Source organism: Camelus ferus, chromosome 13 (genome assembly GCF_009834535.1).
Source record: "Camelus ferus isolate YT-003-E chromosome 13, BCGSAC_Cfer_1.0, whole genome shotgun sequence".
NCBI lineage: Eukaryota > Metazoa > Chordata > Mammalia > Artiodactyla > Camelidae > Camelus > Camelus ferus.
The window spans coordinates 27,845,365-27,854,804 of NC_045708.1; the positions used below are offsets into that span (position 1 = coordinate 27,845,365).

Below are 9,440 nucleotides of genomic sequence, written 5' to 3' on the forward strand. Positions count from 1 at the left end.
GTAAAGTGGCTTTCTTCCGGGTTGAGGGGAGTGGCAGGAGATCTGGACGCACATCCCAGGGTCTACAGGTATTTTACTTTCTTACATTATCTGTTGAAGAGCGGTTTCAAAGAGAACATATATATGAAGAGCTTTGTATTCTACAAAGGGATATACAGCTATAAAGTACTGTTCCGTTCATCTCTATCTTCTCTTCCACTTTCTCTCCCCCATGCCATACATTTTTTTTCAGGACTTTTGACAGCTGGAGCCAATCCCTTTTAGATTCAGGACTCTGTAGACTTGTGATGCATCAGACGGGTCTTAGCAAGAATGAGCAACATCAACTGTTGCTTCCCAGTCAAAGGAAGTTTTAAGAGGGCAGAAAGAATCTGGACTTCTTCATCCAGACTCATGGGGAAGAAATGGCAGGTGGGGACAGAAACCAGTGAGTGCTTCTCAGTGACTCTTCTACTTTTGGGGTCTTGTTGGGGACTGGATGAAGGAGGGTGCAGGACTGTACCCTTGTCCCTTACAAGATCCCCTTTTCTTGCCCTCTTCCCTGTCTTAGAGGGTCCTTCTGTGTTCCCAGGCATGATGCCCACCCAACAGCGGGAGTCCTTTCCCTCCTCTGTTTACAAAACACATGGAAGGATTATCAACCTTAATTCCTTCAGGAGAAGAAAAAGCTCAGAGTAGGAATCCCAGGCATCTCCCTGGATGCTGAGCTCCTTAGGATAGTTCTACTCCCTGTTATCCTTAACATCATTCTTCTGATAAAAGACCAGAGCTCTCTAAAGATGGACAGATGGTGGGTGGAAACTATAGGAGGTGAATGTAACTTTTCCTTTTGGTCCCCTTTTTGTCAAGGGTTTAGAGGAGCAGTTAACCACACTAGGATGGCCAAGCCTACGTGGATCAGGTTTAGCAGTGACCTAAGTGGATTCCTGAGGTTCTCAGGAGACCATACCTCTCATAACTCTGTCCTCCTCTGCTGTATGTACTTCAGGAACAAAGTGCAGGTATGACTGGTGGGGGCACTTCTCGTTTTCCTCCCATAAAGCATGCATGGAAGAAAGAGTCCTTTTTTTACTCCCTAAACAGGAGTTGTTTTGGTCCCCAGTTTCCTCTAGCTCTTCTGACTTTCTCAGTGGGGCTAAAGAAGCAGGTAGCTTTTGATTTGATCCCCTCAGATGTAGAGGTTTGAAGTTGCACTCTGCGTCTACTGAAACCAACTTGGCAATTGTGTTTTCTCAGTTCACCTATAGAGTTTTTTTTCCCCTCCTCTCTCCTTTGCCCTGTCTCTACTAAGAAGGGATGAATAACATGGCTAGGAGTGAATGAGTGACCGACTTGATGTATCTGTCATATGGAGTGTCCTGTATGGGGCTGAAATCAGAGAAGAGAAATGACCCCAACAGTAGCAGCTCCCTCTCCGCTCTTCCCACCAGACTGGGGGGCTCTGTGCTGTGTTATTTTGGTACTGCATGTCTTAGAGGAACTCAGAAGCATTTACTGTGATGGATGTTAAATATGAGGATACATACAGTTAGTTCAGTGTCTGGCATGTGGTCAGAATTCACCAAATGTTCTACCTCTTCTTTGTCCTGTCCCTCCCAGAGACTTCTTTGAATCACAGTGAGTCCTTGTGAGCTGGATCCAGGATGAGCTGGATCAGGTCACCCTCTGACTGGGGAGTTGTAGCGCTAGTCACCCATCCACATGTTTGGCTCTAGGTCTTGCTTGATCTCATTGTAGGAGAGTGATGATGGTTGAGACTGGAAGACAACAGCACTAGTGATATTATTGAAAATGTTACATGCTCAGCAAATGTTTGTTATGGGCTGGGCACTGCTCTAAGCACTTACATGTATTAAACCATGTAACTCTTACAATACTCCCATAACACAGGCATTTTACAGTGGTATGTCCAAGGCTTGGCTGGCCTGAGAGCAGGGTCATCTCTCCTGCTAGGGAGATCACAGTGCTTGGGAGCGTAGCAGCCAAGATGGCTCTCTTGTACAGCTGCCTGATGCTGGGGCCATATGAAGCAGGAGGGAATACCCAAGTCTGACCAAGCGGAACACACCTGGACACCTTCCTCTCTGTGGGGGAGCAGCAGTATGGAGCTTTGGAGTGAGGGCAACAGATCTTTTCTTTCCATACTAGCCTCCTTGAGCTGTGTTCTGTTTTCTAATCCTTCGTTCACTTATATAAACTGTATAATAGTCTTTATGGCATAATATACAGCAGCTTGTCCTGTTCATTCAAAGAAAGCATCCGACTAACTCCCTTCTCTCCCAGAACCTGAATCTTTTTCAGGTGGGAGAGCTTCCTGGAGAGAGGGCATGTGGCTGTTTTGGGTTAGTCCATATAATCATTTCTGGAGCATGGCTGTAGGTCTTAGACAAGGATTCCCTCAAGTCTGTGTTGCCAGGCAGACGCTTAGATACAAACTGTGGCCTTTGTCAAGCTCTCCTGTGGGTTGATTTTAACCAGTGTGTCCCCTGATTATGGTGAGTAGCTACTTCCCTTCTTCATTTCACCTGTACCTTTGTGTGTTCCAAAGGAGCTGACAGCAACAGGTCATTGGCTCCCCTCTTCATTTAGCTACTGACTTTGCTTTTCTTGATATGGTTCAGCTGGCAGCTGTTCCTCCACCTAGTGGGTAACTGTTGAAGGGAGCGCAGTGGGAGAATAGAGATACTGTGTAAGTCTGGATGTTCCTGTCTCCAACTTCCTGTGAGTCTTTAATGCTTTGACGCCAGGATTTGGGGTGCAGTATATCCCATTGCTGCTGTTTCCTCTGGAAGGCTTTAACCTTTATTTGTCAAGCTTGCCACAACCCACAGCCCCTGAATGATTTCTGCTCAGTGGGACCTCTTCCGTGGGCTTGATAGATTGAACTGTTGACCCAAGTCCTGCCCTCTGGCAGAGCCCGGGCCTGTGCTGTGACTGGTACTTGGGGATTAATTAGGAAGGGAGAGAGAGAGGTTAGATCGAGTAATGAGAAAGTGGTTCTCTAGCCTTTGCTAAGAAAAATTCATGCTAGGTCTGTGAGATAATGACTGGTTTTTTTTAAGCAGATACAGCCCAACATACCGTGTACTTCTACCCTTCTCTTCCTCTCCACGTGTACATGCTGTCCTCTTCCCTCTGCCTGGAGTACCACAGTCCTTCTCAGCTTGTGCTAAACTTCTAGTCATCTTTCACTGCCTAGCTCAGTCTCATTTTCTCTCATAGTTTTTGTTTGTTTGTTTTTGCATTTCTACATATAATTCTCTTTTTCTTTTCTGTGTTGCCATAGCACTTTAAACATACTTATTTTAAGGATATAATATTATGGTATAGTTAATAAACATTTGATGGGCAAGTTTCCTGTAACTTCTGTAAGCCTTAGGTTTTTTGTTTTTGTTTTATTTGTAAAATGGGAAAGATAATAGAATTTATCTCACCAGATAAATGAGATAGTAAATGTAACATCTGGCACAGAGCAAGAACCCAGAGGACGTGAGCTATATACTTTTGCTAAAGATGGGACCTGTGTCTCATTTATTCTTGTATCTTCCTAACCTAGCATAGTGCTCAGAATACATTAAGCATAAAAGAAACATTTGAAAAACTGAGTTGAACTGAACTCATGTATCCAAATGTGCTTCCTAGTCACCAAAGGAAGTTAAGGGGAAAAAAGTACTCTGACACTGATATCAATACTCTATACATTTGTAAAATCCTTTTTGTAGTATTTCTCTTCAGCGCCAGATTACGATGCCCATAAGAAACCCCACACTCATTTTATAGTCATACCTAATTTTTGCTCAGAAAATGATATTATCCAAGATTGACTCTTTTGAAACATTAAATCCAGCCTCAAAGAATGAAATGTACTCCTCTGGAAAACACTGGGAAGATGGTACTACTAGTCTGCAGGCATTTTCAAAGGAGGGGTTCCAGGTGTATTTTGGGCAGTGGCAACATTGTTGAAAAAGTGAAGGAGGTGACTCCTGAGAAGGCCGATTTTTGGTTCTCTGGTTCTGATGTGTTTGTCAAGTCATCTTTCTCCTTATCTCACAGCTTTACTTTGGACACCTACTCCACTCAGGTGACCTGCTAGCACGTCTAGGCTAGCAGGACGAGTCCTCATACCCTGGCATGTGCTCTCCCAAAGTGGCCTTTTTGGTGGGGCTTTTTTTCTGCTCTTCAGTGTAACTAATAATGAACCCTAGGAAGAAACTTAGATTTACCCCCAACCCTGGCCATTGAATAGATGCACTATTTTGTCCTTATAGAAAGCATAGAAAAACAAAAACCAAAAATCACCCCAAATCCTATAACCCACAGATTACTATGTTCATATTGTGTTGTATTCCAACCTAGTCTTTTTCTTTCTTTCTTCTTCTTCCTTCCTTCCTTCTAGTGTTGTGTTTTTATTTATTTGTTATCATTGTAGTCTTAGTCTTGCTCTTTATTATTTTGTCAGCACTTTTTTTTATAACCTTAACTATTTGTCTACAATATAATTTCTTAACAACTATATGGAATTTTATCAAATGTAAGGATCATTTATTTAATTTTCCCCAATTGTGGGGCATGTACATTTCAAACTTTTCACTGCTATAATAAGCTACTGAAGATGCCTGTAACCCTTTGAGTACTCCTCTGATAGCTCTCAGCCCTTGCCCTTGGGGGACAGCCCTGACTCCAGGCTTAGTGGCCAGCTGGTTCAGATGTTTTATTATCCAGTTAATTTCATCATGGGACAGGCGCCAAGTGTCTCTTTCACTTAGTCAGCAGCTCCCACATGTCATCATCACATCACTGCACTGTTTTACTCAAGCTTTTCCCCCAGCAGCTCCAGGCTTCACTGATGAATGGCTTCATTGATTCTCCCAACCCTGCACCTTTTCCTTTTGTGTTGGGAGAGATCCATAATGTTGATCTGGAAACTGTGGTACCAATCAACTGTAGTACTAATCAGTGCTGTATAGCAATCCCACCTTGGAACCCCAGATCGGTACGAGGTTGAGATTCCCTTTTTCTTTTTCTATTGTTACTGAGTTAGCATCTAGCTAGTAAATTGGGCCGCTTAACTTGATATAATAGGTTGACAAACTACTGTGTCATCATCCTAACTTACAGTAGATGTCTGCCTCTGGAGGAAATGGAGATGGTGTTGTGTATTCAAATCAACATGTTGCAGTCAAGTGCAAATCAGCTTCTTTTACTTGGGACTGACAGCCCTTAGAGTTATTATGGACTTGATGAGAGTACAGACTTGTTTCTGACTTGGAGTTGACATCCTAGAGCAGACAATGTGAGGTTTTCCAGCTGATGAAAGACTGGGGGTGTTCGGAGATTAGCTTGAGGACAGACAAGGAAGACCCATGTATAGGGCTTTGTGTGCAGGGGTCAATAGGAACATCCTTACAGCATCCAGGATAGTGGAAAATGGCTTGAGTCACAGACAGTATTGCACCCTTCCCAGTGAGAACTGGCTGCCTCTCCCATTCCCAGAGCCCTTAAGCAAACCTGTCACAACAGGGTGCTTCTCTCCTCCATAAGGAATCTGGGAGTCTGTGTGCTTCTGGGTTGAGGCCTGTCAGCACCTTTTACAGCACTACACACTTAGTAGACCTTCAGTATATTCTGTACTTTTGGGATGCTTGGCACTTTTGTACTGTTAAAGTTTATCCCCTCCTTAATTGCTTATTTTTTAGGCTTACTGCATGTCACTGGGCTGGAGAGGGGCATTCTGTGCTGCTGGTTTGAAATGTGTGGGGAATATAGCGTTCCATGGTGAAATGGTTGTTAGTTAGTGTGTAGTGGGTAGTTCTGTGGGTGTTTGTCTTTGGTTACAACTGGAGATGAGTGTTATACTACCCTCTTTCTCAAAGAGTGAGCCTGTAGGCTCACAGAGTATGAATTATATTTCCCCCCATCCTTGGTCTTGTGGTTGTTTTCAGTAAGCAGCACTGACAGGTAAGGCTCTTGTCCGCCACAGTTTCTTTTGGCTACTCTCCTAGAGAAATCCCAGGCTAGTAGTCCTAATTGTGTGTCTTCCTCATTTCAACAACTGTGGGGACGGTCCCTCTGAATGAACACCATCGTTTGCTCATTGTGGGGCAACAGGACCCTTTTAGACTCCCTGGTTTGATGTATTTTGAAATCTTCTAATTTGGAAGATCAGTTTTTACAGTTCGTTATCAACTACTTCACTGGCTGATAATGCTTCACGCTTCGTGTCTCTTTCACCATAAGTCCTCATATCTGTCACTTTCCTTTCATCGAGAACCTTCTGTATGCTAGACCCTGTACAAGGTACCTGGGATACGGAGTTAAATGACAGTCCCTGTCCTTGAGGGGTTGTCAGTCTTATTATACACAACCTAGGAAGATGGAGTGATTACTATGGGCAGCATGGTGGGTGATTGGAAAGTCTTTACGGTAGTCTTGGTATTTGAGCCAAATCTTGAAGTTAGGTCAGAGTTTGCCAGTTAAGAAGGGAGAAAAGGTATTTTGGGAAGGCAGCAGGGTGTGTGAAGGAATAGACTCATGAAGTCTCTGTTTCCTCTGGGGAAGGTGAGAAGTGTTACGAAGTAGGAAGCTGGAGAGAGTGGGTAGTTTCATCTGAAATGGAAAGTTGAGCCTATGACATAACAGGCCAAGGAATAATGTAGGTTAGTAGGGGGCACTAGGTATTTTTAAGGCAGAGGAGTGACAGTCAGGGTTTTCTTGGTAGGGGAAAAGTGTAACTCTGGCAGCAGAGTGAGAGGTCATTTATAGGGAAGTAAGGCTACAGCTAAGTGAAGCTGTATATATTTGATTTTATTTGTCTAGGATAAGAGAGGAAGTAAAGAGAGCAGGCATGTGAAATCCTTCTAAAAGAGAGTTTGGTTTTAGAAATAAACAGATTTTATGTTGAACTGTAGCAAGAGTGGAGATCCACTTTTCCCCTCAGCTCAAGTTGAACCAGACCCCTGGTTGTGCAATGCTTTGTGTTTGGGTTGGTATTTCCTGGGACCGGTCAAGATGATGCACTTCAGCCTGAGGCCTGTGGAGTAGCTGGAGACCAGCGGCCCCAGGTGTCTGTCAGCGATAAGAGGGAGAGAAGCAGCCCTTTTAGGTCTGGGCGGAGCTTCTGTTTTCTTTGAAATTCTCCAGGCTGCAGTACCTGGCCCAGGGCTCTATCTTCACATGACTCCACAGAGAGATTTGATGTGTTGACTTCATTCCATGTTGAAGCATTTGACACTGTTGATTACATCCCTGCCTACGTAAAATAACCCCTTCTGTTCGCTTCCATGAGGGCATTTCTTGGTTTTCCTTTACCTGTCTAATTGCTGTCTGTCTCCCCTTGCGGGATCTTTTTGCTTTTTTGGCTCACTCTCGCAGTTTCCTAAGGGGTGAAGCAGTGAGGTGAAGTGGGAAGAACATGGGTTGGGTTAAAATCCAAGTTTCTGCACTACCAGCTGAGTGACTTAGTCAAGCTACTCACTTTCTCTGAGCTTCAGTTCTCTCATCTGTAAAACAGGGATAATAATACCCCTCACATAAAATTATGAGGGCTAAATTAATGGCAGAGGGAAAGCTCCTAGCACAGAGTTGGCACATAAACACAAGACACAAACATAGCTGGCATTATTATTAGGCTGCTCGTGACCGTCTTTCTCTAGCCAGTTCTTCTGGTTTTAGCTTTTCCTTTCGATTGCAAACTCCCACATAAAACTTTTTAAAAAAAATAATTGTAAAAACCATGTAACACAAAATCTACTCTCTTAACAAATTTTTAATGTGTAGAGTGTTGTTAGCTATGTGCATTTGTTGTACAAGAGATCTCTAGAACTTTTCCCTCATGCATGACTGAAACTCTGTCCCCCGCCCCTGGCAACCACCATTCCACTTTCTGCTTCCTTGAGTTTGACTGCTTTAAAAACCTCATGTAAGTGGAATCATGCAGCATTTGTCCTGCCTTATGTCACATAATGTAACATCCTCAAGTTTCATCCATGTTTAGCATATGAAGATTTTACTTCTTTTGAAAGGCTGAATAATATTCCATTATGTGTATACAAATCTCAGTGTTTTATTCTCTTTTTCCAGCTGCATACAGAACAGCCATACTTGAATATCACCCCGAACTCAGTATTTTCAAAACCAAGCTTAGGCTTGGCATCCCCACTTCTTCCCCGATTTTGGCAGCTGTGCTCGCACGCTTCCAGTCTCCAAGATCAGAAACCCTGGAGAGGTCTTTGACTCTTCTCCCTTCATCAACCCGCATTTCCAGTCTGTCATCGAGTGCTTTTGTTTCTTGAGAATTTCTCCTGAATTGGCCTTTTCCTTTGCCATGACTCTAGTCCAGTCCCTCGTCACCTCACGCCTAAATTACTGTGACAGCCTCGTATTTTGTTCACTGTGTCTTGCCTGTCTCTCCCCTCCAGGTAACGCTGCCAGCTACTTCCTACTGTTTTCTGTTACCCAAAGTAAGAAAGACCTTCAGTGCTCTGACCTCCTTCCTCCTTATCCAGGCTTATCTCACTGATTTCCTGGAATAAACTTCAGTCCCAGACAGATCCTTCTCCTCATTGTGCCTGAAAGTACTTCGTCCTTTGTCTCCTTTTGCCCTTTCTGTGCAGTTCTCTTTACCTGGGATGCCCTGGTTCTTTATACTTCACCGAAATCCACCCACTCCTTCAAGCCTCACTTTATGTCTTTCTTCTCAACCGAGACATCTCTGATTGTCATTGTCCATGTTGATGTGTCATTTTCCCACACTCTAATTTTGTCTGATTATTGAAATCATAAGCTTTTTGAGGGGACTATTTTATAGATGTCATATTTCCATAACTCTCACGACACCTGGCTCATAGCTAGCCAAGTTTAAGTGCTCATTACTGAGCACTTAAAAGGTGTGATAAAGTGAATCCTTTCATTTGACAAATATGTTTGTGTGCCGGGCTAGGCACTGGAACCCAGCATAAACCACCTAATGAGGAGACTAGCTATACTGTATGTAAGCAAATGCTGGTTGGTCACCTGAATTTGAGGAAGCCAGGTCAGACTCTTAAGTGAGGACAAATGACAAGAAGAGAGAGACTTTAGAAAACAAGGCATAAATGAAACAATTATTGCAGGAAGAAGGCATTTAATGGATTTACTGAGCAAATAGTTTATTGAGTATCCACTGATACCAATTGTTTCTGGGCTTTGGGGCTATACCAGAGGGCAAGGCCAAGCCCCTTTCCTTATAGAGCTTATATTCTAACATTTAGAAGCATTTAGTTTTTAAATGAAAAGCGCTTAATGTTGGGTGAGGCCCATCAGTAGGAGGTCAGCACTGAAGGAGTTAATATGCTTTGTAGGGCTCCAGGCTTTGTTGGAACAGATGGTTTCTCTGCCCTAGGGAGTGTTTTGAAGGGGGATTAGAGGACTGGACTGAGGAGGGCCGGAGACCTCTCTCCCTC

The 9,440-nt window shown here is 43.5% G+C and overlaps 1 protein-coding gene across 1 annotated transcript in view; it reads left to right on the top strand.

Moving 5' to 3' along the window:
* Positions 1-9,440, top strand: part of MACF1 (microtubule actin crosslinking factor 1) — a 311,201-nt gene that overhangs the window by 54,504 nt on the left and 247,257 nt on the right.